Source organism: Heterodontus francisci, chromosome 23, assembly GCF_036365525.1.
Source record: "Heterodontus francisci isolate sHetFra1 chromosome 23, sHetFra1.hap1, whole genome shotgun sequence".
NCBI classification, from domain to species: domain Eukaryota; kingdom Metazoa; phylum Chordata; class Chondrichthyes; order Heterodontiformes; family Heterodontidae; genus Heterodontus; species Heterodontus francisci.
The window spans coordinates 67,707,091-67,733,686 of record NC_090393.1 but is presented as its reverse complement, the minus strand read 5'-3'; the positions used below and the strand labels follow the sequence as shown (position 1 = coordinate 67,733,686).

General features: G+C 44.6%; 1 protein-coding gene across 12 annotated transcripts in view; it reads left to right on the top strand.

Moving 5' to 3' along the window:
• Positions 1–26,596, top strand: part of specc1la (sperm antigen with calponin homology and coiled-coil domains 1-like a) — a 575,263-nt gene that overhangs the window by 74,036 nt on the left and 474,631 nt on the right. Inside the window, exon 2 of one of the 12 annotated variants that reach the window (XM_068055454.1) lies at positions 14,577–14,696. The exons of the other annotated variants lie outside the window; for them this stretch is intronic. The gene's annotated coding sequence lies outside the window, so the exon portion shown is untranslated. The remainder of the gene's footprint in view (positions 1–14,576; positions 14,697–26,596) is intronic. 12 annotated transcript variants of the gene reach the window in all.

The window sequence follows — 26,596 nt, the reverse complement described above, 5'->3', positions numbered from 1 at the left end:
CTCTGAACTCATCATTCCACTGTGTTGAAAGGAATGTTTGGAAACATCTGTAGTTTAAAATCCAGTGCATAAGGCCTCAAAGCATAAACAGTTTTGGCACTTAAGTCTGTACACTGCTGCTGAACTAAACCACTGTGGCTGAGTGAGTAGATTACTCCAAAAAATCCAAATAGCATTTAAACAAAAATGGTCAAGAACAAAAAATAGACATTAGCTGCGGTGAGGGGGGGGGGGGGGGGGGTGGGGTGGGCAGGGTCTTTTTCTTTTTAAAATCTATAAACTGGTTTTGTGTGGAGGCCAATGGAAGTCTAGTTTCAGGAGATTTCCTTTCCAGTAAAAGCAAGTGGGGCCCCTGATAAAGGGGAATACTGGTTTAGGATTTCACCGTTTTGTAAACTCCTGTAGAGTTGGCTCTCTCACCAGACATTTTCAATTACACCTCTTTTCTTATTTTTTTTCTTTTTTCCCTCCTGAAGAAAAACATTGCAGCTTATAAATGTTAATGTGCAGCACAGTGTTTTTTGGTTCAAAAGTCCATATATTTAAGCCCCACACGGGCTTGAACCTAGTCATGACACTCCAGTACTGCAAGTATTGAGGGTGTGCTTCATTGTTGAAGGCATTGTTCAGGCAAGACACTTTTTAAAAATTCTTTCATGGGATGTGGGTGTCGCTGGCAAGGCCAGCATTTGTTGCCAGCATACCTGTTTAAAATGTTAAACATCCCATGGCATTTTTCAAAGAAGGGTAACATTTTTCCTTTAAACACTCCCACCTCAGAATAATCCAGCTGGCCATTCTCTGTGCCTGTTCTGCAGGATGTTACTGGTATGAAATGACTGCCATATTTGCCCACATAAGTTATTGCATTTCAGGATGTAACTGACCATGAAGCACTTTGAGATGGTTTCAACATGACCGACGCTATTTCAAAGCAAATATTATTTATATTGTACATATTAACTTAGCAAAGAATACTAACATTTAGATACTTCATTTTAGCAGCTGTCACAAATCTTTTTGATAAAATAAACCTGGGATTCGATGCGAGGTGGAAGTTTGGAGCAGTGGAGGGCTCCAAGCTTTAACTGATCATTCATTTGAAAACTCGTGGTGTAGCCTAGCAACTGATTATACAATTGCTCTTTGTTTTAAGTTGTCTGCTTTGTAATACACAGCATGAGATTGAAGTTATCACTGCTACTGTAATACTTGAAATAGACGTCTTTTTGACTACTTTAACCAGAGGGAAGGCGAGGGGATTGGGGGAGCACTCTCTGCTCCCAAGTTTGGCCTGCCTGTCAGATCAGGAATGCTGAGCATTGATGACCATCTAACAGTATCTGATGGTGTTCTTGACATAGGCTGTGATTGTAGGTGAGTCTTGCCCAATGTGGAGTCTCACACTGCAGAGCTAGCTTTTTATGAGGTTATTTTTTTCCCCTGAAAGAAATAGGAAAAGCTAAAGCAGAACAGAAATATCTGTTTTTTTGAATTTCAGTCAATTAATTGTTTTAATTCAGTAAAGTACATCCAGACTGCGTCCTAAGTTAGTATGTCTTATGTGTGCAGGAAAGATTGAATATGATTTTTTAAAAAACTACCTTACTGAGAGAGAAAAAGGATAAATGTTTTATTTTCAAGAGTTTTTTTTAAGTAAAGCTTGGGAATATTATGGGCCATTTCAGCATTAGTTCTGAAAACTCACTTGGTGATTCATTATTCTACTTTTGATGATTCAGGTTGGTGAAATAGAGGCACTTAAATTACTTCAAGATTTTATATTTTGTAATTTTAAGCAAACATTCATAGGCATTTGAAACTACCTTTAAAAATGGTGCTACTGTCTAAAACAAATAACTTTTTAATTGAGACTGCGGTTTGATTTTCTGTTTAAAAATGCGTTACAAGTTTGTAAGTGGAATTTGGGTCAGGTATTATTGACAAATTTGATTCTTTGAGCAGTCTTCAAGTAGTTGGATGTCTGGGCTCCAGGTTCCTTCCCTCACCAGCTCAATGCAAGTTAAAAAGTATGCTTTTCACAGTGCCTGACTTTAGTTTGGCTGAAGCTGGCTGTATTTCTTGGTTCTTCCTATTGTAAATGTTGGGTGAGTGCTGGATGGGACCACTGCCTGGAAATTGGCACATTCTTCAAATTGGGGAAAGGACGTTGAGTTTAGTGCTGTCACAGATTTCAGGTGTTCTTGTGACCTCTGACATCTGTTAGAAACCTCCTGTTAAACAGCAGCCAAATGATCTTCACCCCTACAGTATTTTAAACCCTTCAAGTTTCTGAACTACCTCCTCCTTCACTGTGACCTGCACACATCATCCCCCTTGGTAAAGACAGATGCAAAGTATTCATTTAATATCTCAGCATGCCCCCTGCCTCCATGCATAAATCCTCTTTTTGGTTCCTAATCATCCCTACTCCATCCTTTTACCACCCTTTAACTATTTATATACCTGTAGAGGACTTTGGGATTCCCTTTTATGTTAGCTGCCAGCCTCTTCTTAACTCTCTCTTTGCTTTTTCAATTCCCCCCTCAACCTATATTCAGCCTGGTTCTTAGTTGTATTATCTACCTTACATCTGTTATAAGCACACTTTTTCTTCATCTTTATCTCCATCTCCATCTCTTTTGTAATCCAGGGAGCTCTGGATTTGTTTGCCCTATCTTTTCCTGTTCATGGGAATATACCTTGACTGTGCCCAAACTATCTGTTCTTTAAAGGCCAACCTTTGATTCCAGTTTATCTGGGTCAGATCCATTCTTACCCCATTGAAGTTGACTTTTCTCCAGTTAATTATTCTTACTCTGGATTGTTCTTTGTCCTTTCCCATAGCCAACCTAAACCTTATGATACAATGATCACTGTTCCCTAAATGTTCCCCTACTGATACTTGATCCACTTGACTGACCTCATTCCCAAGAACCAGGTCTAGCAATGTTTCCTTTCTCAGTGAACTGGAAATATACTGCTGTAGAAAATGTGCCCCTCTCTGCCCTTTACACTACTACTATCCCAGTCTATATTCTGATAATTAAAGTTTCCCATTATAACTCTAGAATTTTTGCATCTCTGTAATTTCCTTGCAAATTTGTTCCTCTGCATCTTTCCCACTAGTTGGTGGCCTATAGACTACACTGAGCAACGTAATTGCACCTTTTTTGTTCCTTCTAGCCAAATTGATTCTGCCCTTGACCGATCTGGGACATCTTCTCTCTCCAGCACTGCAATGTTCTCCCTAATACTGCCAAACTTCTTTCCTTCCTTGAACACCTTGTCTCCAGGAATATTTAACACTCAACCCTGCCCTCCTTTGAGCCAACTCTCTGTAATGGCTACAACATCATATTTCCACAATCTGCGCTTGCAACTCACCAATTTTATTTACCACACTCTGCGCATTCACATACGTGCACAGTAACCCTAATTTAGACTTTATTGCTTTTCCCCCTGACTCTGAACCCACTATTTCCTACTCTAGTATTCTGTGCACCTTGATATTCCTCTCCAGTATTACTTCCCGGTTCTCTCACCCCTGCTAAGTTTAAATCCTCCCCAATAGCAGATGCAAATTGCCCCCAAGGAAATTGGGCCCGGCTCAGTTTAGGTGCAACCCATAAGGTCTGTACAGGTCTCATCTCCTCCAGAGCTGCTTCCAGTGTCCTAGGAATCTAAAGCCCTCTCTCCTGCACTATCTTTCCAGCCATGTATTCGTCTGCTTTATCCTCCTATTTCTGTACTCGCTTGCGCGTGGTACCAGGAGTAATCTGGATTTTCAAAAGGACTTTGATAAGTTGCCCCATAATAGACTAATGAATAAGGTCAGAGACTGCGGGGTTAGGGGACCAGTGGCAAAATGGACTGCTAGCTGGCTTCAAGACAGAAAGCAGAGAGTGAGAGTAAAGGGTAATTGTTCAGAGTGGCAGAAGGTCAGAAATGGTGTTCTACAAAGATTAGTGCTGGGATGACTGCTGTTCACAGTTTCATTAATGATTTGGATTTTGGGGATAGTCAGTACTGAGGACTGCAACAAATTATAAGAGGACCTTAATAATCTTGCAGAATGGGAAAATAATTGGCAAATGAAGTTCAACATGGATAAATGTGAGGTGGAACATTTTGGTAGGAAGAATAGGAAGGTCATTTATTACTTGATGAAAGTGTAGGCGGGGTCGAGGAAGAAAGGGATCTCGGGATACAAATACACCAGTCACTAAAAGTTGCACCACAGCTTAGCAAAGCCGCAAACCAAATTAAGCATTAGGCTTTATTTCTAGAGGGATAGAATTGAAAAGTAGGAAGGTTATGTTAAACCTATATCGAACCTTGGTTAGACCAGATGTAGAGTTATTATAGATAGAATATAGAAACATTAGAGAGGGTGCAGAGATGATTTACGAGGATGATACCAGAAATGTATGGGTGTACATATCAGGAAAGGATAAACAGACTGGGTCTCTTTTGAAAAAAGAAGGCTAAAGGGGTGACCCAACAGAGGTCTTTAAAATTATGAAAGGTTTTGATAGTGTGCATACAGGCAGAATATTTCCACTTGGAGAGTACAGCACTGAAACAGGCCCTTCGGCCCACTGAGTCTGTGCTGACCAACACCCACCCATTTATGCTAATCCTACATTAATCCCATATTCCCTACCACATCCCCACCATTCTCCTACCATCTACCTACACTAGGGGCAATTTACAATGGCCAATTTACCTATCAACCTGCAAGTCTTTGGCTGTGGGAGGAAACCGGAGCACCCGGCGGAAACCCACGCGGTCACAGGGAGAACTTGCAAACTCCACACAGGCAGTACCCAGAACTGAACCCAGGTCGCTGGAACTGTGAGGCTGCAGTGCTAACCACTGCGCCACTTGTGGGGGAAGAGCATAACTAGAGGCCATCAATACAGGATAGTCATGCAGGAATTCAATAGGGTGTTCAGGAGAAACCTACTTACCCAAGAGTGGTGAGAATATGGAACTAGTTACCACAAGTCGTGGTTGAAGTGAATAGTATAGATGCATTTAAGGGGAAGCTAGACCAGCCTATGAGGGAGAAGGGAATAGAGGGTTATAAGGTTCAATTTAGATGAGAAAAGATGGGAGGAAGTTCGAGTGGAGCATAAATACTGACATGCACTGGTTGGGCCAAATGGCCTGCTTCTTTTCCGTATATCCAGTGTTATCCTATGTGCACTGAGGAATGATTTAAAAAAAAATGTATCTGAGCTGAGTTGCTGGTTGATCTGCTTTGATGGGTTTTCTGTAAGGCAAGTATCTTTTCAGTAGAATTTTTCAAGAGTGACATGGGAGGAGCTATTTGCATAGTATTGGAATCATACAGCATAGAAGGAGGTCATTCTGACCATTGTGCCTGTGCCAGCTCTTTGAAAGAGCTATCCAATTAGCCCAACACACCCTGCTCCTTCCTGTTTTCAGACAGAAGCTTCCTGACCAAGCAATAGATTTCACAGAATTGTTACGGCGCAGATGGAGGCCCTTCTACCCATTGTGTCTGCACCGGCTCTCCGAATGAGCAATTCACTTAGTGCCATTTCCCTGGCTTCTCCCTGTAACCCTGCACATTCTTCCTTTTCATATAACAGTCTAATTCCCTTTTGAATGCTTCAATTGAACCTGTCTCCACCATACTCTCAGGCAGCACATTCCAGACCTTAACCACTCGCTGTGTGAAAAAGCTTTTCCTCATGTCACTTTTGCTTCTCTTACCCATTACTTTAAATCTGTGCCCTTTCATTCTTGATCCTTTTTGCCCCTATTTTCTCTACCTCATGTTCAAGAACTGGTGTACACAGAGTGTTGGGCAAAGTTAATCAGCTGCATGTAGCCTAGAAGATGTTTCAGTTGATTTCATGAATGCTGTTGCAAGGTGCTCCTGTAGCTCAGTGGACAAATGCTGGGTTTTATCTCAAGGGGGCTGGATTACAAAGTGGAAGAAATGATGCTTCAGTTGTAGAGCTCAAAGTCAGGCCTAGCGTTCTTGTAATCTCCAAACTCATCTTTTGTGTGAAGCTAATCTCCTGTTCTCTTGATCCTATTCTTATTAAAAGGTTGACCACCAACCTCACTTGCTGCCCCCACGTTGTGCTGTCCCTCTCTCCTCCTTTAAATCTGCTATCAACACCACCCTCAAAAAAAAAAAAAAATCCTTGGCACCTTTGTCCTTGCAAACTACTGCTCTGTCTCCAGCCTCCCTTTCTTCTCAAGTACTTGAACATGATATAACCTCCAAATTCTGTGCCCATCTTTCCCTTGACTTAATCCTTGAATTGCTCCAATCGGATTTCTGCTCCTGGCACAGCACTGAAATGGCCCTTATCAAAGTCACAAATGACATCCTATGAGAGTAACCATGGTGCATTATCCCTACTCATCCTTCTTGACTTAACTGCAGTCTTTGACATGGTTGGCCACTCCACCTTCCTCCAGCACCTCAGCTCCGTTGTCCAGCTGGGTGGGACTGCCCTCTCCATGTTCCATTCTTATCTATCCAGTTGTAGCCAGAGTATCATCTGCAATCGCTTTTCTTGCTGCTTCCATACCATTGCCTCTGGAGTAGCTCAAACATCTAGCTTTGATCCTTTCCTATTTGTCATCTACATTCTGTGTTTAAAAATTCAATTCCCTCAATAGCTTCTCCTCTCCTTATCTCGAACTTCCTCCAACCCCACAACCCTCCACAATTTCATCGTTTCTTTAGTTCTGGACTCTGGTGCAGCAAAGGAAATCAGGGACGCACAATTGTTGGCTGTGTCTTCAGCTGTCTGGGCACCAAGCTGTAATTCCTGGCTTAAATCACTCTACCTCTCTCCCCTCCTTTAATCTGTTCCTTCAAACCTACTTCTCTTCACCAAACTTTTGATCACCTTTCCTAATATCTCCTTTGCATGGCTCTGTCAAATTTTGCCTGATAATATTCCTGTGCAACATCTTGAAACGTTTTACTACATTAAAAGTGCTGAACAAATGCAAGTTGATATTCACAGAGGTGTAAGTAAAAATGTAAACACCAAGTTAAAGAAGGAATTATCAGCAAGGGTGAAGAAAACATTGGTCAAAGAGGTGGTTTTAAGTAGGACCTTGGAAAAAAGGGAGGGAATCCCAGAGCTAAGGTGGCTGAAAGCACAGATGGCCAAGGTGGGGAGAAGGGAAGATGCACAAGAGCCCAGAGTCAGTTTGTGAGGAGGAAAGTTGCAAGTCTGAAGGAGGTTAGAGATGGGGAATGGTGAATCTATAGAGGGGTTTAAGCAAGTTGATAGTTTTAGCAGCATCAAAGGAACCACAGTAGGGAGGAGGTGAGCAATGTTGCGGAAGTGGGAGTAGGTGGTCCAGGTGGAGATAATGTTACTACCACGGCGGGATAAATGCACTGTTAATTCGGTCCCACTTCTCCATGGGTCACAGCATATCAATAAATTTTTCCCACCTACCGAAGAATAGCAAATTGGACTCTGTTTGTCCCCCAGAATAAAGCACACTTAACTATTAGAAAAAAAAGTCATAACCACTAATGAGATAAATCTACATATATGAAAAGTTCTTTATTTCCCTAGCCATCATGCACACACACATACATGAAAAAAATGGTTAATGGGGGGGAAGGGGAGAGGAGAGAAAGGATTCTAGTTTACAGCTGTTTCATATGAATAAAAGGAATAATAAAATAATTCAGTTTGTCACGTTCTGGTAGGAAATTCTTTGGTTGGGTGAGGTGTCCCAGAATTGAATAATCAGATGCCACTCGAAGTTTCTCCAGGCGAGGTTGATAAGTCTGTGGATGGCTATGAGTTCAAGCCAATTCGACTTCAGGCATCGCATAGGTCTTTCAGCAGGGGTGTAGCAACAGGTCTGCTTAGGACTTACAGCAGCAGTATAGTAGTAGAAGCTTTCTTCAGGTTCCAGAATTTCCAAAAAGAGAGGAGGTAACAGGAACCACATTGGATGCAGGAATTCTTCGGAGGCAGGAGGCAATAGGAATCTGCCGCCTTTTCAAATGCAGGATTTCTTTTCGAGAGATGCAGGTTTCCTTTTTTTTTTGGAGGTTTTTTTCTCTACTCTGCTGGTAGGTCAGGTCTGAGTTTCAAATGCCTGCTCTTTGTCCAATTGACTGGTTTTTAAAAGGGTCCAAAGTGAAAGCAAACCTGAACCAATCACATGACCAGACATAGAGTCTCCTCTGTCATTAAAAGTGTTGCTCTGAGGAGGTCAAAACCCCTGGTTGGTTTTCTTGAAACTGCTTGCTTTCCTATTAATTTTTTTTTTTACTGATACAGCACTGAAACAGGCCCTTCAGCCCACCAAGTCTGTGCCAACCATCAACCACCCATTTTTTATACAATCCTACATTAATCCCATTACCCTCTCACATCCCCACTTTCCCTCAATTCCTCTACCACCTACTTATACTAAGGGCAATTTATAATGTCCAATTTACCTATCAACCTGTAAGTCTTTGGCTGTGGGAGGAAACTGGATCACCCGGCTAAAACCCACACGGTCACGGAGAAATTGCAAACTCCGCACAGGCAGTACCCAGAATCGAACCCAGGTCACTGGAGCTGTGAGGCTGCAGTGCTAACCACTGCGCCGCTGTGCTGCCCGGATTATAATCATTTGTACAATCACCAACACGTGCGAAGCAATTTGAATCCAGAAGGGAATTTCAATATTAAAACTAATATCCCAGCAGGGTGGGGAAGCTATTTCCCTAATATCATCCCCCGTGTCTCTGTTTCTCTGTTCAAGAGTGTAATAGTGCTTTAGAGACAGTTCCACCTCCTTCACCAAGGTGCTCGGGCAGGGATGGAATACCATATCCAAAGTGGGCTATGTATTCTTGGAGGTTTGGGAGGGCACTGCCTGCGGTACGGTTCACTGAGGTATGATCCCAGATAGGGATTATCCTTTCCTGCAAAATCTGGACCTCCATTGGGGGCTTAAAACAGAAGGTTGGGTCCTGGATGGGGCACCAGTTGTCATTGTGTATCCTATACTGGTAGTGGCACAGTAGGTTCCATTACTCTCATATGCAACCTGGGGAAGGGACATGGTTCTGAGCCATCACCTACATAGTACAGTTGATAGGTTGTGTACTTTCAGACTCAAACCCACATACTGGTCAGTCGAACACATTTAGGTGATATGGACACAGCACATCATGTGCACCTCTTCCCCGACACCCCTTCAGATCAGTGCCAATCATAGAGTTCCCCCACTTAGCCACATAAACCCCTTGCTCTTCCTTCCACCACTTGTTGCAACACAATTTCGCACCCCACTTTGTCCCTGTAATCCATCTGTGTGTCTCGTTCTGCAATCTTTTCCAATCCCCGAATTCATCACCCTTCGCCTTGTCTGTCTTATGTCACCACCATCACCATTCCACAGGGATGCTTCCCTGACATTCTACGCCACCCGCCTTCCCTCTGCCACCTGTAACTTGCTGGTTAGAACAAAATAGAACATAGAACAGTACAGCACAGTACAGGCCCTTCGGCCCACGATGCCGAACCTTTAACCTACTGTAAGATCAAACTAACTACCTACCCTTCATTCTACTATCATCCATGTACCTATCCAAGAGTCGCTTAAATGCCCCTAATGTATCTGCTTCTACTACCACCGCTGGCAGCGCATTCCACGCACCCACCACTCTGTGTAAAGAACCTACCTCTGACCTCCCCAAAACCTTCCTCCAGTCACCTTAAAATTATGCCCCCTGGTGATGGCCCTTTCCAGCCTGGGAAAAAGTCTCTGGCTATCCACTCTATCTATGCCTCTCATCATCTTGTACCACTCTATCAAGTCACCTCTCATCCTTCTTCGCTCCAATGAGAAAAGCCCTAGCTCCCTCAATCTTTCTTCGTAAGACATGCCCTCCAGTCCAGGCAGCATCCTGGTAAATCTCCTCTGCACCCTCTCTAAAGCTTCCACATCCTTCCTATAATGAGGCGACCAGAACTGAACACAATATTCCAAGTGTGGTCGAACCAGCATAACCTCGCGGCTCTTAACCTCAATCCCCCTGTTAATGAAAGCCAACACACCATACGCCTTCTTAACAACCCTATAAACTTGGGTGGCAACTTTGAGCGATCTATGGACATGGACCCCAAGATCCCTCTGTTCCTCCACACTACCAAGAATCCTGTCTTTAAGCCTGTATTCCGCATTCAAATTCGACCTTCCAAAATGAATCACTTCACACTTTTCCAGGTTGAACTCCATCTGCCACTTCTCAGCCCAGCTCTGCATCCTGTCAATGTCCCGTTGCAACCTACAACAGCCTTCCACACTATCCACAACTCCAGCAACCTTCGTGTCATCGGCAAAATTGCTAACCCAGCCTTCCACTTCCTCATCCAAGTCATTTATAAAAATCACAAAGAGCAGAGGTCCCAGAGCAGATCCCTGCGGAACACCACTGGTCACCGAGCTCCATGCTGAATACTTTACATCTACTACCACCCTCTGACTTCTATGGGCCAGCCAATTTTGTATCCAGACAGCCAACTTTCCCTGAATCCCATGCCTCCTTACTTTCTGAATGAGCCTACCATGGGGAACCTTATCAAACGCCTTGCTAAAATCCATGTACACCACATCCACTGCTCTTCCTTCATCAATGTGTTTTGTCACCTCTTCAAAGAATTCAATAAGGCTTGTGAGGCATGACCTGCCCCTTACAAAGCCATGCTGACTGTCTCAAATCAAACCATGCTTTTCCAAATAATCATAAATCCTGTCTCTCAGAATCCTCTCCAATAATTTGCCCACTACCGACGTAAGACTGACTGGTCTATAATTCCCAGGGTTATCCCTATTCCCTTTCTTCAACAAGGGAACAACATTTGCCACCCTCCAATCATCCGGCACTACTCCAGTGGACAGTGAAGACGCAAAGATCATCGCCAAAGGCGCAGCAATCTCTTCCCTCGCTTCCCGTAATATCCTTGGGTATATCCCGTCTGGCCCCGGGGACTTATCTATCCTCATATCATTCAAAATTTCCAGCACATCCTCCCCTACCTCCTCCGACTCCAGGCACAAGTTCCCTCCACTATCCCTGATCATTCAGCATCCAAAATTTCGGCTATTTGCAGGTGTCCCTGTCCACTGAAAATCCTGTCCACTGAAAATCCTTTTTACAGTTTTTTAAAACGCACAGAATTATAAGCTTTTAGTACAAAAATAAAACCTCTTGTAACAATATGAAATCAGAAGCGTACCTTGGTGTTGGATAGGGTGCCAGGTTGTAAACAGTCTGGTTCAACCTTTCACAGTGGCTAGGGAAGGGGATGGAACTGGTGGCAAATGTTCAGAGTTTGTGACATGAGCCTAAAGGCAATGATTTTGGTCTTTCTAGTGCTCAACTAGAGGAATCTGTGGCTAGTTTAAGAGGAGCTAGCTGTCTGATGACACATATGGAGGGGTGGTGGAACGGTAGAGCTGGGTATCATCAGCATATTTGTAGAACTTGGCCCCATGTCTGTGGATGCCCCTATGAGGCAGCATGTAGATGAGAAAGAGGAGGGAAGCAAGAGTGGATCCTTTGGGGACTCGAGGTAATAATGAAGGGACGGGAAGAGAAACTATTGCTGGAGAAGCTCTGACGATGGTGGATCGTTGAGTGGAACCAACCAAGAGCTGACCCACTGAGCTGTACAAGGAGGAGAGACTTTGGAGGAGGATGGCATGGTTAACCATGTCAAATTCTGCAGAACTTACAGCCACAGTTACTGAGGATGTCATTTGTGAATTTGGTTAGGGCATTTCACTGCTGTGGTAGGGAAGGAAACCTGACTGGAGAGATTCAAACCAGAAAGATGGGTGTGGATTTGGGAGGCAACAATACATTTAAGAACATTGGAGAGGAATGGGAGGTTGGAGGTAGGGCAGTAGTTTTTAAGGGGAGGGTGATTTTTTTTTTAGATAAGCTTAAAGGAGTGGGTGATAGTTTTGAAAGGGAGAGGGACCTGAGGCCAGAGAAGAACTTGAATTCAGTGTGTTATGAAACCATGTTTCGTCAAAAATGACTTTATTGATCGGATTGAAACCACAGGATAAGTTTTTAAAAAAGACTGACAAACAGTATTTTTAAGTTGCCGAATCAGCAGTTCGTAAAATGGCTGAACGTTTACATGACTTCATCTTGCAAATTACAAAGTTATTGGAAAGGAGCCGGGCTGTCTGGTAGTGAACCACAAGAAAAATCTTAAATGAGTGTGAATGGCTCATAACCTGAACTACTCACAGACATTGACAGAATCTGTTTATTCAGGTGAGTGCGGGCCGGTCAGTTAAACTCATCACTTTAGACAATGGACCTGGAATGAGGGTTTCCCAGCTTCTTCCTCTTTGGCCTCCTTGTCTTGAGAGACAATGGGTAAGTGCCTGGAGGTGGTCAGTGGTTTGTGAAGCAGCGCCTGGAGTGGCAATAAAGGCCAATTCTAGAGTGACAGACTCTTCCACAGGTGCTGCAGATAAAATTGGTTGTCAGTGCTGCTACACAGATGGCTCTCCCCTTGCGCTTCTGTCTTTTTTTCCTGCCAACTGCTAAGTCACTTTGACTTGCCACACTTTAGCCCTGCCTTTATGGCTGTCCGCCAGCTCTGGCGATCACTGGCAACTGACTTCCACGACTTATGATCAATGTCACAAGACTTCATGTTGCGTGTGCAAACGTCTTTAAAACGGAGACATGGACGGCCGGTGGGTCTGATAACTCGCTGCACAATGTGTCCTTGGGGATCCTGCCATCTTCCATGCTGCTCACATGGCCAAGCCATCAAGCGCCGCTGGCTCAGTAGGGTGTATATGCTGGGGATGTTGGCCGCCTCGAGGACTTCTGTGTTGGAGATACGGTCCTGCCATCTGATGCCAAGGATTCTCCGGAGGCAGCGAAGATGGAATGAATTGAGTCTTCGCTCTTGGCTGACATACGTTGTCCAGGTCTCGCTGCTGTAGAGCAAGGTACTGAGGACACAGGCTTGATACACTCGGACTTTTGTATTCCGTGTCAGTGCGCAATTTTCCCACACTCTCTTGGCCAGTCTGGACATAGCAGTGGAAGCCTTTCCCATGTGCTTGTTGGTTTCTGCAACGAGAGACAGGTTACTGGTGATAGTTGAGCCTAGGTAGGTGAATTCTTGAACCACTTCCAGAGCGTGGTCGCCGATATTGATGGATGGAGCATTTCTGATGTCCTGTCCCATGATATTCATTTTCTTGAGGCTGGTGTTTAGGCCAAATACGTTGCAGGCAGCCGCGATCCTGTCGATGAGTCTCTGCAGACACTTCAGTGTGAGATGTTAATGCAGCATCGTCAGCAAAGAGGAGTTCCCAGATGAGGACTTTCTGTACTTTAGTCTTTACTCTTAGACGGGCAAGGTTGAACAACCTGCCATCTGATCTTGTGTGGAGGAAAATTCCTTCTTAAGACTTGAATGCATGTGAGAGCAGCAGGGAGAAGAAGATCCCAAACAGTGTAGGTGCAAGAACACAGCCCTGTTTCACGCCACTCAGGATAGGAGAGGGGTCTAATGAGGCGCCACTATGTTGAATTGTGCCTTTCATATTGTCATGGAATGAGGTAATGGTACTTCGTAGCTTTGGTGGACATCCGATCTTTGCTAGTAGTCTGAAGAGACCACGTCTGCTGACTAGGTCAAAGGCTTTGGTGAGATCAATGAAAGCAACGTAGAGGGGCATCTGTTGTTCTCGGCATTTCTCCTGGATCTGGCGAAGGGAGAACAGCATGTCAATGGTGATATCTCTGTTTGAAAGCCACACTGTGCCTCAGGGTAGACACACTCAGCCAGCTTCTGGAGCCTGTTTAAAGTGACTCGAGCAAAGACTTTCCCCACTATGCTGAGCAGGGAGATTCCACGGTAGTTGCAGTCCCCGCAGTCACCCTTGTTCTTATAGAGGGTGATGATATTGGCATTGCGCATGTCCTTTGGTACTGCTCCCTCATCCCAGCACAGGCAAAGCAGTTCGTAGAGTGCTGAAAGTGTAGCAGGCTTGGCACTCTTGATTATTTCAGGGGTAATGCCATCCTTCCCAGGGGCTTTTCCGCTGGCTAGAGAATCGATGGCATCACTGAGTTCCGATTTTGTTGTCTGTTCGTCCAGCTCATCCATGACTGGCAGAGACTGGGCTGCATTGAGGGCGGTCTCAATGACAACATTCTCCCTGGAATACAGTTCTAGGTAGTGCTCAACCCAGTGGTCCATTTGCTTGTGTTGGTCAGTGATTGTGTCCCCTGATTTAGACTTTGTGGGGGTGATCTTCCTTATGGTTGGCCCAAAAGCTCTTTTAATGCCATCTCAGCTGGCCTAATTCCCAGCTTGCTCTTACCATATTTGGTAACTGGCTAGATTGGGAATAGAGATTATGTGGTAGCAAGCTAACCCTTTGTTAGAAAGAGACTGCTTCTCCAGAGTGAATCTGAATCCAGCAGACCTTGAGGGGATAACAGCGTGACGAGAAGAACTGATCTCTTTCTCTTCCCCCCTCCCCTTACCCCTCCCTCCCTCCAGCCATTCTGCAAATGCGTGTCCTGCCGGTATCTGACCAGCCAAACACCACAGGCAGCATCTTCAATGTAAACCAAACACTGCTGACTCCAGAGGAAAAGCCAGAGATCGTCTGTCAAGTCTGTAAGTTGTCTCTGTACAAAATCCAGGGAAAATCGCCTAACACGGCCTGAAAGCATCAACCTACAGGATTCGTGTATGATTGACTGTCTTTTGTGCACTCTTTAAAAAAAAAACAAAACAATTAGCCTATCCTCCCTCCTTGAAACTTCCTACTGTGTGTGTGAGAATCTCTTGGGTGTGAGTTGGAGCGTTTTTTAATCTTTATTTATCGCGTATGAACAATAAACACTATTGTTCTTTTAAACCTTGCAAGAAAACCTGTGTGTCTTTTATAGTCGCAACAATTAAACCGTTTGGCATTCGCTAAATTGACAAGCGCATTCTTTTTAAAACACCTGCTGTGGTCAACCGAGAGGCAGAAAGAGAGGAGAGCCATTCTACCACTTCTTAATTGGTCTTAAAAGAGGTGGTTAATGAGGTAGTAGATACATTGGTGTTAATTTTTCAAAATTCGCTAGATTCTGGAAAGGTTCCATCAGACTGGAACGAAGCAAATACAACCCCTTTATTCAAGAAGTGGGGGAGGCAGAAAGCAGATAACTATAGGTCAGTTAGCTTGTCGTCTGTCGTGGGGAAGGTGTTAGAATCGATCATTAAGGAGGCTGTAGTTGGGCACTTAGAAAAATTCCAATAATTGGGAGTAGTCAACATGGCTTTGTGAAAAGGAGATCGTGTTTAAGCAATTTATTGGACTTCTTTGAAGGAATAATATGTGGATAAAGGGGAGCCCATTGACGTACTGTACTTGGATTTCCAGAAGGCATTTGATAAGGTTCCACATAAAAGGTTATTGTGCAAAGTAGGAGCTCATGGTGCAGGGGGTAACATATTAGCATGGATAGAAGATTTGTTGGCTGGCAGAAAACGGAGTATACATAAATGGGTCCTTTTCTGATTGGCAGGATGTGACGAGAGGAGTCCCGCAGATGTCTATGCTGGCGCCTCGACCTTTTGCAGTTTATATCAATGACATACATGAGGGGAGCAAGTGGTTGTGAGTGGGCAAAAATCTGGCTGATGGAGTATAACGTGGGAAAATATGAAATTGTTCACTTTGGCAGGAAGAATAAAAAAGCAGGGGGAGGGTGAACAGCCAGAGGTTGTGGGACACATCGGTGCCAACGACATAGGCAGGAAGAATGATGAGGTCCTGCAGGGGGAGTTTAGGGAGTTAGGTAGAAAGTTAAAAGACAGGACCTCTAGGGTTGTAATCTCGGGATTACTCCCTGTGCCATGTGCCAGTGAGACTAGAAATAGGAAGATAGTGCAGCTAAACACGTGGCTGAACAGCTGGTGTAGAAGGGAGGGTTTCAGATATCTGGACCATTGGGATCTCTTCAGGGACAGATGGGACCTGTACAAGAAGGACGGGTTGCATCTAAACTGGAGGGGCACAAATATCCTGGCTGTGAGGTTTGCGAGTGTCACTCAGGAGGGTTTAGAGTGGCAGTGGGGTGGGAACCAGAGCAGTAGGACAGCAAGTGAAATAAATGAGGGGGAACTAGTAAATAAGGCCAGTAAGACTAAAGGAAGAGCAGGCAGGGAGATGTTGCGGAGCACAGCGGGACTGGTGGTCTGAAGTGCATTTGTTTCAATGGGAGAAGTATAACAGGTAAGGCAGATGAACTTAGAGCTTGGATTAGTACTTGGAACGATGATGTTGCTATTACAGAGACTTGGTTGAGGGAAGGACAGGATTGGCAGCTAAATGTTCCAGGATTTAGAAGTTTCAGGCGGGATAGAGGGGAATGTAAAAGGGGTGGGGGAGTTGCATTACTTTTTTTTTTATTTAGAGATACAGCACTGAAACAGGCCCTTCGGCCCACCGAGTCTGTGCCGACCAACAACCACCCATTTATACTAATCCTACATTAACCCCATATTCTCTGCCACATCCCCACCATTCTTCTACCACCTACCTACACCAGGGGCAATTTACAATGGCCAATTTACCCATCAACCTGCAAGTCTTTGGAGGTGGGAGGAAACCGGAGCACCCGGCGGAAACCCACGCAGACACAGGGAGAACTTTCAAACTCCACACAGGCAGTACCCAGAATCGAACCCGGGTTGCTGGAGCTGTGAGGCAGCGGTGCTAACCACTGCGCCACTGTGCCGCCCTTGTTAAGGAGAATATCACAGCTCTACTGCGGGAGGACACCTCGGAGGGGTCATGCAATATGGGTGGAGCTCAGGAATAGGAAGGGTGCAGTGGGGGTTTTCTACAGGCCTCCCAACAGCCAGCGGGAGGTAGAGGAGCAGATATGCAGACAGATTTTGGAAAGATGTAAAGCTAACAGGGTTGTAGTGGTGGGTGATTTTAACTTCCCCTATATTCACTTAGTGGTGGGGTTTGGATGGGGCAGAATTTGTAAGGAGAATCCAGGAGGGCTTCTTGAAACAATATGGAGATAGTCCAACTAGGGATGGGGCTGTACTGGACCTGGTATTGGGGAATGAGCCCGGCCAGGTGGTCGAAGTTTCAGTAGGGGAGCATTTCGGGAGCAGTGACCATAATTCCATAAGTTTTAAGGTACTTGTGGATAAGGATAAGAGTAGGTCTCGGGTGAAGGTGCTAAATTGGGGGAAGGCTAATCATAACAATATTGGGCAGGAACTGAAGAATTTAGATTGGGGGTGGCTGTTTGAGGGTAAATCAACATCTGACATGTGGGAGTCTTTCAAACGTCAGTTGATTAGAATCCAGGACCAGCATGTTCCTGTGAGGAAGAAGGATAAGTTTGGCAAGTTTCGGGAACCTTGGATAACGCGGGATATTGTGAGCCTAGTCAAAAAGAAAATGGAAGCATTCGTAGGGGCTGGAAGGCTAGGAACAGATGAATCCCTGGAGGAATATAAAGACAGTAGGAAGGAACTTAAGCAAGGAGTCAGGAGGGCTAAAAGGGGTTATGAGAAGTCATTGGCAAACAGGATTAAGGAAAATCCCAAGGCTTTTTATATGTATATAAAGAGCAAGAGGGTAACGAGGGAAAGGGTTGGCCCACTCAAGGACAGAGAACGGAATCTACGTGTGGAGCCAGAGGAAATGGACAAGGTACTAAATGAGTACTTTGCATCAGCATTCACCAAAGCTTAGGGAAGGGAGTGTAGATAGTCTCAGTCATCTCATTATCAAAAAGGGGGAGGTATTGGGTGTCTTGCAAAGCATTAAGGTAGATAAGTCCCCAGGGCCTGATGGGATCTACCCCAGAATACTGAGGGAGGCAAGGGAAGAAATTGCTGGGGCCTTGACCGAAATCTTTGTATCCTCATTGGCTACAGGTGAGGTCCCAGAGGACTGGACAATAGCCAATGTTGTTCCTTTGTTTAAGAAGCGTAGCAAGGATAATCCAGGAAATTATAGGCCGGTGAGCCTTACGTCAGTGATAGGGAAATTATTAGGGAGGATTCTTCGGGACTGGATTTACTCCCATTTGGAAACAAATGGACTTACTAGCGAGAGGCAGCATGGTTTTGTGAAGGGGAGGTCGTGTCTCACTAATTTGATTGAGTTTTTTGAGAAAGTGACCAAGATGATTAATGAAGGAAGGGCAGTGGATGTTATCTATATGGACTTCAGTAAAGCCTTTGACAAGGTCCCTCATGGCAGACTGATACAAAAGGTGAAGTCATACGGGATCAGAGGTGAGCTGGCAAGATGGATACAGAACTGGTTCGGTCATAGAAGACAGAGGGTAGCAGTGGAAGGGTGCTTTTCTGAATGGAGGGATGTGACTAGTGGTGTTCCGCAGGGATCAGTGCTGGGACCTTTGCTCTTTGTAGTATATATAAATGATTTGGAGGAAAATGTAGCTGGTTTGAGTTGCGGATAGTGATGAGGATTGTCAGGGGATACATGAACAGGATGGGAATAGAGGGATACGGTCCCCGGAAGTGCAGATGGTTTTAGTTTAGGCAGGCATCAAGATCGGCGCAGGCTTGGTGCCCGAATGGCCTGTTCCTGTGCTGTACTGTTCTTTGTTCTGTTCTAGTATTCCTTAATGGAGAATGACTGCAGAACTCTGAGGTGCAGAGGGATCTAGGTGTCTAGTGCAGGAGTCACAAAAAGTTAGTATGCAGGTACAGCAAGTAATCAAGTAGGGTGGCACAGTGGTGCAGTGGTTAGCACCGCAGCCTCACAGCTCCAACGACCCGGGTTCAATTCTGGGTACTGCCTGTGTGGAGTTTGCAAGTTCTCCCTGTGTCTGCGTGGGTTTCCTCCGGGTGCTCCGGTTTCCTCCCACATGCCAAAGACTTGCAGGTTGATAGGTTAATTGGCCATTATTAAAAAAAAAAAAATTGCCCCTAGTATAGGTAGGTGGTAGGGAAATATAGGGGCAGGTGGGGATGTGGTAGGAATATGGAATTAGTATAGTATTAGTATAAATGGGTGGTTGATGGTCGGCACAGATTCGGTGGGCCGAAGGGCCTGTTTCAGTGCTGTATCTCTAAACTAAACTAACAAGTCTAATGGAATGCTATCCTTTATTATGAGAGGAATTAAAAATGAAAGTAAGGATGTCATGCTTCAGTTATACAGGGCATTGGTGAGACCACATCTCGGATACTGTGTGCAGTTATGGGTCTCCTTATTTAAGGAAGGATGTGAATGTATTGGAGGCGGTTCAGAGGAGGTTTACTAGTTTGATATCTGGAATGAACAGGTTGCCTTATGAGGAAAGGTTGGACACACTGGCCCTGACGAGTGAGGGGAGACTTGACTGCAGTGTACAAGATCTTGAACGGTCTTGACAAGGTGGCTGTGGAAAGGATGTTTCCTCTTGAACAAAGAACAAAGAAAATTACAGCACAGGAACAGGCTCTTCGGCCCTCCAAGCCTGTGCCGATCCTGATCCTCTAGCTAAACATGTGGCCTGTTTTCTAAGGGTCTGTATCTCTTTGCTTCCTGCCCATTCATGTATCTGTCTAGATACATCTTAAAAGACGCTATCGTGCCCGTGTCTACCACCTCCGCTGGCAACGCATTCCAGGCACCGACCACCCTCTGCGTAAAGAACTTTCCACGCATATCCCCCCTAAACTTTTCCCCTCTCACTTTGAACTCGTGACCCCTAGTAATTGAATCCCACTCTGGGGGAAAAAGCTTCTTGCTATCCACCCTGTCTATACCCCTCATGATTTTGTACACCTCAATCAGGTCCCCCCTCAACCTCCGTCTTTCTAATGAAAATAATCCTAATCTACTCAACCTCTCTTCATAGCTAGCGCCCTCCATACCAGGCAACATCCTGGTGAACCTCCTCTGCACCCTCTCCAAAGCATCTACATCCTTTTGGTAATGTGGCGACCAGAACTGCACGCAGTATTCCAAATGTGGCCGAACCAAAGTCTTATACAACTGTAACATGACCTGCCAACTCTTGTACTCAATACCCCGTCTGATGAAGGAAAGCATGCCGTATGCCTTCTTGACCACTCTATTGACCTGCGTTGCCACCTTCAGGGAACAATGGACCTGAACACCCAAATCTCTCTGTACATCAATTTTCCCCAGGACTTTTCCATTTACTGTATAGTTCACTCTTGAATTGGATCTTCCAAAATGCATCACCTTGCATTTGCCCTGATTGAACTCCATCTGCCATTTCTCTGCCCAACTCTCCAATCTGTCTATATTCTGCTGTATTCTCTGACAGTCCCCTTCACTATCTGCTACTCCACCAATCTTAGTGTCGTCTGCAAACTTGCTAATCAGACCACCTATACTTTCCTCCAAATCATTTATGTATATCACAAACAACAGTGGTCCCAGCACGGATCCCTGTGGAACACCACTGGTCACACGTCTCCATTTTGAGAAACTCCCTTCCTCTACTACTCTCTGTCTCCTGTTGCCCAGCCAGTTCTTTATCCATCTAGCTAGTACACCTTGGACCCCTTGCGACTTCACTTTCTCCATCAGCCTGCCATGGGGAACCTTATCAAACGCCTTACTGAAGTCCATGTACATGACATCGACAGCCCTTCCCTCATCAATCAACTTTGTCACTTCCTCAAAGAATTCTATTAAGTTGGTAAGACATGACCTTCCCTGCACAAAACCATGTTGCCTATCACTGATAAGCTAATTTCCTTCCAAATGGGAATAGATCCTATCCCTCAGTATCTTCTCCAGCAGCTTCCCTACCACTGACGTCCGGCTCACTGGTCTATAATTAGCTGGATTTTCCCTGCTACCCTTCTTAAACAAGGGGACAACATTAGCAATTCTCCAGTCTTCCGGGACCTCACCTGTGTTTAAGGATGCTGCAAAGATATCTGTTAAGGCCCCAGCTATTTCCTCTCTCACTTCCCTCAGTAACCTGGGTAGATCCCATCCGGACCTGGGGACTTGTCCACCTTAATGCCTTTTAGAATACCCAACACTTCCTCCCTCCTTATGCCGACTTGACCTAGAGTAATCAAACATCTGTCCCTAACCTCAACATCCGTCATGTCCCTCTCCTCTGAATACCGATGCAAAGTACTCGTTTAAAATCTCACCCATTTTCTCTGACTCCACGCATAACTTTCCTCCTTTGTCCTTGAGTGGGCCAATCCTTTCTCTAGTTACCCTCTTGCTCCTTATATATGAATAAAAGGCTTTGGGATTTTCCTTAACCCTGTGGGTGAGTCCCCAACTAGGGGGCAGTGTTTTAAAATTAAGGGTCCCCCTTTTAGGACAGAGATGAGAATTTATTTCTGAGGATTGTGCGACTTTGGAACTCTCTGCGTCAGAAGGTGGTGGAGGTGAGGATAGGGAATACTTTTAAGGTGGGGGTAGATAGATTCTTGTTAGGCAAGGGAATCGAAGATTATTGGGGGTAGATGGGAGTGTGTAATTTGAGATGCAAACAGATCAGCCATGATCTTATTGAATGGCAGAGCAGGCTCGAGGAGCCGAATGGCCAGCTTCTGCTCCTAATTCGTATGTTTATATAAAGTCACATTTTGGTTTGTAAGGCAAGAGGCTTGGTTATGCGACTGGACTAGGGCATTAAACACACATACCTGCACAAAATCCCAAAATGCAACTTTGGGGGCCGTGGACTGAGAATCCACAAGGGAATTCCAAGGAGTCTGTGAGGACATTGGATTTCTGTGTTTTTCTTATTTATTCTCAGGTTTGCTGTATACAAATGGAATGTGTTTTTTGTGATACTCAATCAGTGGATTTTTAACACTTGCCCAATATTAACTGGGATAGTCATCGTGCAAAAGGCTTAAAGGGGGCAGAATTCTTAAAGTGCATCCAGGAGAGCTTTTTGAGCCAGCATGTAGAAAGTCCTACAAGAGAATGGGCGGTACTGGACCTAATCCTGGGGAATGAAGCCGGACAAGAGGTATAAGTGTCAGTGGGGGAGCATTTTAGGGATAGTGACCATAACTCTAAGATTTAAGGCAGTTATGGAAAAGGACAAAGATGAACCAGAAATAAAGGTACTGAATTGGCAGAAGGTCGATTTCAATATGATAAAACAGGATCTGGCCAAAATGGACTGGGAGCAGCTACTTGTAGGAAAGTCTACATCAGACCAGTGGGAGTTATTCAAAAAGGAAACAATGAGTGTTCAGGGCCAACGTGTTCCTGTTAAGGGGAAGGGAAGGACCAATAAGTCCAGGGAACCCTGGATGTTTAGGGATATAGAGGATTGGATAAGAAAAAAAAAGGAGGCTTATGGCAGATTCAGACAGCTGAAAACAGCAGAGGCCCTAGAGGAGTATAGAAAGTGTAGGGGGCGACTTAAAAATAATAATTAGGAGAGCGAAGAGGGGGCATGAAAAAACACTGGCGGACAAGATAAAGGAAAATCCCAAGACATTTTATAAGTATATTAAGGGCAAGAGGATAACCAGGGAAAGAGTGGGGCCCATTAAGGACCAAAGTGACAATCTGTGTGTGGAGCCAGAGGATGTAGATGAGACTTAAATGATTACTTTTGATCTCTATGGAGAAGGACAATGTAGGTGTAGAGATCAGGGAGGGGGATTGTGATAAACCTGAACAAATTAACCTTGAAAAGGAGGCGGTATTAGCAGTTTTAGCAGGCTTAAAAGTGGATAAGTCCCCTGGCCCAGATGAGATGTATCCCAGGCTGTTAAGTGAGGCAAGGGAAGAGATTGCAGAGGCTCTGACACTGATTTTCAAATCCTCTCTGGCCACAGGAGAAGTGCCAGAGGACTGGAAGACAGCGAATGTGGTACCATTATTCAAGAAGGGTAGTAGGGATAAACCAGGTCATTACAGGCCAGTGAGTCTAACATCAGTGGTAGGGAAACTGTTGAAAAAAAATTGTAAGGGACAGGATTAATCTCCACTTGGAGAGGCAGGGATTAATCAAGGATAGTCAGCATGGCTTTGTCAGGGGGAGATCATGTCTAACAAATTTGATTGAATTTTTTGAGGGGGTGACTAGGTGTGAGGGTAAAGCAGTTGATGTAGTCATGGACTCCAGTAAGGCTTCTGATCAGGTCCCACAAGAGAGATTGGTCAAGAAAGTAAGACCCCATGGGATCCAGAGCAATTTGGCAAAGTGGATCCAAAATTGGCTTGGTGGCAGGAGGCAGAGGGTGATGGTCGTGGGTTGTTTTTGCAATTGGAAGCCTGTGACCAATGGTGTACCGCAGGGATCGGTGCTGGGACCCTTGCTGTTTGTAGTGTGCATTAATGATTTAGACGTAAATATAGGAGGCATGATAAGTAAGTTCGCACATGACACGAAAATTGGTGTTATAAATAGTGAGGAGGAAAGCCTTAGATTACAGGACGCTATAGATGGGATAGTAAGATGGGCAGAGCAGTGGCAAATGGAATTTAATCCTGAGAAGTGTGAGGCGATGCATTTTGGGAGGACTAACAAGGCCAGGGAATATACAATGGATGGTAGGACCCTAGGAAGCACAGAAGGTCAGAGGGACCTCGGTGTACTTGTCCGTAGATCACTGAAGTAAGCAGCACAGGTTGATAAGGTGGTTAGGAAGGTATATGGGATATTTGCCTTTATTAGCCGAGGCATAGAATATAAGAGCAGGGAGGTTATGATGGAGCTGTATAAAACGCTAGTTAGGCCACAGCTGGAGTACTGTGTACAGTTCTGGTCACCACACTACAGGAAGGATGTGATTGCACTGGAGAGGGTGCAGAGGAGATTCACCAGGATGTTACCTGGGCTGGAGCATTTCAGCTATGAAGAGAGACTGGATAGGTTGGGGTTGTTTTTCTTAGAGCAGAGAAGGCTGAGGGGGGACCTGATTGAGGTATACAAAATTATGAGGGGCATAGATAGGGTAGATGGGAAGAAACTTTTTTACCCTTAGCGGAGGTGTCAATAACCAGGGGGCATAGATTTAAGGTAAGAAGCAGGAGGTTTAGAGGGGATTTGAGGAAAAAAATTTTCACCCAGCATGTGGTTGGAATCTGGATCACACTGTCTGAAGGGGTGGTACAGGCAGGTACCCTCAACTTTTCAGAAGTATTTAGATGAGCACTTGAAACGCCATAGCGTACAAGTCTACGGCCAAGTTCTGGAAAATGGGATTGGCATAGATAGGCTTGATGGCCGGCACGGATGCGGTGGGCCGAACGGCCTGTTCCTGTGCTGTACAACTCTGACTCAGGTTTCATTGATGCTGGCAGCAAAAATAGACTCGTGTTCTTCTCGGTTTGTGCCAGCTGTGCTCGACCCGTGTGCCCAGAGTTCACACTACTACTATATGTCTCATGCAGTTTGTAATCAGCTGTAGTGAAACAGCATATGATAGATATAGTGCTCAGCTAGTAATACTGACCTGCCCAAATAGATCAGTAACTGAAATCTCCTGAATAATGGACATGAGCACTCTTCAAAAGGAAAAACCAAGACCTTCCTTTTAAGTATTGTGCAATGTGGGTACTCTTTTTTTAAAAAAAATTTTTCCCCCGGCCCCCATGTAAAAACAAAATGCATATCTGGTCTGTTTATCCTGGGAGTTCAAAGGTCAATTCTGTCTTTGGTATTATGCGTTGTGGATGGAAATTATTACTATGTCAATGTTTATGGAAGGGAGAGGCCAAAGTAGTTTTTGTAGCTGGTTCCATCATAGCAGAATTAGAGGTTTGACTTGTCTTCCAGTTGTAATGTTGAATATTGCTTCCGTTTTTCTTGCGCTGCCCTTGTGTCTGCTTTTCTCAACTTATCCTCACTTCCCTCATTGTTAGAGGGGACCCAGCCTGGTGGCGAGACCAACCTATGACCATTATCATGGAAGTTGTTCCTTGCATTCATTAGCAGGATTGTGACTGAAAATAAACAGTTTGGCAGAAATGAAGACATCATATTGTTTTTAGATAAAAGGCTAGTTTATTTTAAAAAGACTCTTACTCAGTATTGAGTGATTATTATAATTGGTCAGAAAGCCAAGCTCGTAAGCATCTGAATGATTTGAACTTGTGTGTGAGAGACGCACGGGCAGGGCCTGAATTTTAGCTTTTGCCTTGTTGGCAGACACTTTATCCTCCGGTTCACTTTCGCAAGTTAGGTTTTTTGGTCCAAACTGCAGCCATTTCAGTGATCACCTAAGAACTGGAAGGAGATTCTAATGACTTGTTCATTATTTTTTTGACTCATTAGAGCAGGGTTTCTCTATTGCAAAAATTAGTCAATAGGTTGGGAGTTAGGATTGGTTCTTGCCTAAAATCATAAAATGTAATTGGACTTGGCACTGTCTCAAAACTATGTGGGTAATTTTTTGTTTTATTAACAAAATAGCTGCTGACCAGCCACATAGGGAGGTGAAAAAGTGCTTGGGCTAAAACCCCTCACAGCTCAAGACTGAAGAGTTCTGGTTAAACTTCCTGTTACTCTCTCCTTTGTTTTTGCCCCTAAAGAATAAGCCATTTTGCCGTTCTGACAAATGTTTGTTTGATGTAGTGGACTGTTTAAAATGTTATCTGAATTTGTAGTGACTTTATTTAAGCTGTAGTCGGTTTCTGTCTCTACAAGTAACAGAAGCAGATAATAGCTGATTCCATAGAATAGCTAAACCTTCCTCCCCATTGTGCATGAGGTTCAACAGATATACCAGCTCTCAGGAGAGATGGGATGTCTCAATCAAGTTCAACCTCTTGTGATCCCATGAGAGGGCTCTGAAAACTTGGAAATTTTAACAGTCTTTCTCCACATGCGAACTCGGTTCCCTTCTGTGCATGGGCATCCTATTGGTCAAGTCTGCGCATGCGCCTAGACTCTGGAGAGCCAACTGGAGAAGAAACTGGAAGTGGGGCCTACTGAAGCACGTTGCTTTGTTGAGCCTGGATCTGAAGCAATTTATGCACATTGCACTATGTGCTGATGTATATGTGTAAGTTATAGGGTGAATGCTGCATGTGGTCCCAAAGTTTGCGTTCGAGTCTGAGAAGGGATGTGTTGGTGGATTTGGGACACTTGGCTCTGCTGTACAGAGAGGTTAGAGCTCGTCCCCCCCCCTCCCAAGGAAGAGTCCAGGTTCTAGAGGGGATAAAGTTGTAGTAACTACTGCAGAAATGTTCAAACAACAAGAAACATTCTGTACTAGCTCATATTAATTGGCAGAAGATGTTAGATCTTACAGGGCTCACATGAGTCTCAAAGCTGTGAACACCAGTTGTTCCAGTATTGGTTGACACTGCAATTGATAAACTGACTAACATGATGAATTCTTAACCTTGTGTGCGGATGAGGGCCCTGACATCAAGTGAGACTCTTTCATGGTACTGTTGAAACCTGCTTGGACCAACAATTCCCCATCTGACGTAAGCAATGCAGATTGCTTTCTTTTTGGCTTTTCATTGCATGCTAGAGTTTCTCTAAGTGCCTCTTTGTAGTAGCACTGTTCTACACATCTTCCCTTTATTAGTTGACAGATTGCATAAAACTTGCTCC